Source organism: Penaeus chinensis, chromosome 31 (genome assembly GCF_019202785.1).
Source record: "Penaeus chinensis breed Huanghai No. 1 chromosome 31, ASM1920278v2, whole genome shotgun sequence".
Lineage (NCBI taxonomy): Eukaryota > Metazoa > Arthropoda > Malacostraca > Decapoda > Penaeidae > Penaeus > Penaeus chinensis.
Genome location: NC_061849.1, coordinates 29,705,196 through 29,707,403, shown reverse-complemented (window position 1 = coordinate 29,707,403; position 2,208 = coordinate 29,705,196).

The window sequence follows — 2,208 nt, the reverse complement described above, 5'->3', positions numbered from 1 at the left end:
GAGCAGGAGGAAGAGGGAAGGGAAGGGAGGAATGGTGGAGGAGGGAAGGAAGAAAAAGAATAGAGGAGGAAAGGGAAGGGAAGGGAGGAATGGGGGAAGAGGGAAGAAAAGGAAGGAAAGGGAGGAGAGAGGAGGGAAGGGAAGGAAGGAATGGAGGAGGATGGAAGGAAGGAAAAGAATAGGGGAAGAGGGATGTAAAGAAAATAATAGAGGAGGAGGAAAGTAAAGGAAGGAATGGGAGAGAAAGAAAGGAATGGGGAGGAGGGAAGGAAATAAAGGAATAGAGAAGGAGGGAAGGAAAGAAAAGAATAGGAGAGAAGGGAAAGAAAGAAAGGAATGGAGAAAGAGGGAAGGAAAGGAAGGAATGGGAGAGGAGGGGAGAAAAGAAAGAAACACATAAAACGCATATATACATACATACACACACACACACACACACACACACATATATATATATATATATATATATATATATATATATATATATATATATATATATATATATTATATATGCGTGTGTGTGTGTATATGTGTGTGTGCGAGTACTGTATTTCTAGTGTGGTGAGCGCTTTGTCCTACGACAAGTCCTTTCTGTCATTAATTTTCTCAATGACACTCTATAACCCTCTCTTTAAACGACACTGAGGGCCACTTCCTGAGATGTCTGCCATAAATGCAAGGGAAAGATCAGTCAGGGTGGTTTCCCGTTGCCTTCCCTGAGTGTATTTTTATTGACACACTGTCTCTATAAGGCTTGCCAATCAAGGCTAAAGAGTCCCCTCTGCCCTTATTTCTATTGATCTCCTAGATGGGACCCTGACAGGTTCTTCACTCTGGGTCGAAGTGGACCCGGAGGCGAACCTCTACCAGAGGTTCAGGGTCATCAACCCTCGCCTCCCTCACTTCTATGGGCTTCCTAAAACCCATAAGCCAGCCGTGCCTCTGCACCCCATCATCTCTTCCCGGGGATCTGTGACGCACCCTCTGGCAGCTTGGCTAGCGAAGTCCCTCACTCCCCTTCTCGGCACCTTCTCTCCTGCTCACCTCCGCCACTCTCAGGACTTCATCTCCCGTGTCCGTGGAGTCCCGCCGGCGACCATGATGAGCTTGGATGTAGACTCCTTGTTCACCAAGGTCCCGCTGGATGACGTCCTTGCTTTCCTTGAGAGGAAGCTCCCCCTTGAGGATCCTCGTCTCCCTCTGCCCACTGACGTCTTCCTCCAGCTGATTCGTCTGTGTGTGGAGTCGAATTCCTTCTCCTTTGAGGGTAGCTTCTACTCCCTGACCTTCGGCGTGGCCATGGGCTCTCCCCTCTCTCCGGTCTTGGCTAACCTGTTTATGGAATTCTTCGAGTCCGAACTTCTCCCTTCCCTCTCCCTTCGTCCGACGGTATGGCTGAGGTATGCCTCATGACCCTGCCCAGTTCTCGGACTTCCTGACCCAGCTGAACTCCCTCTCCCCTTCCATCCGTTTCAAGGTGGAATGGGAGGCTGACAACAAGCTCTCCTTCTTGGACACCTTGGTACTTCGCTCTGCTGACCATTTTTCTTTCTCCATATACAGGAAGCCCATGCATAGTGGTATGTACATACACTTCTTCTCATACCATCCCCTCCATGTAAAGAGAGGTGTTGCCACTTCGCTGTTCCTCCGCGCCCTCCGTATCTGTGACCCCCAATACCTGGATGGAGAGATCGACTTCCTGCGTCGTTCGTTCTCCAAACTGGGCTATCCTCGTCATGTTCTCGACGCCGCGTTATCCAGGGCACGGCGTACCTTCTACCACGCCTCCCCCCCTAAAGAGACTCCTCTCAACCTGAATAGCGGCTTTTCTCCTGCTGACAGTCTCCTCGCTTCCCACATCCTTCGCCTTCTCCCGTATGCTGGCCACCCTTCACACAGTCCGCCCGACCTGATCTGCCCGACCCTCCCGACCTGATCGTTTCCGTTCGTCTGTCCTCACCTGCCCCGTGTCTCCGCGTTGCCTTTCCTCTCTCTGTCTTATACCCCCTCCTCTTCCTTGCCTCCTCAGACCTGAAGATGGAATCCAGGTGGATTCCGAAACTGTAGTCTCTTTTTCAATTAAATCTAGTTTTACAGTGTGGGTTTTTATACCATAGTATCAACACGGTAGTGTGTTTTCTCCTTTCATATATATGTGTGTTTGTGTGTGTATGTGTGTGTGCGTGTGTGTGTGTGTTTGAACAT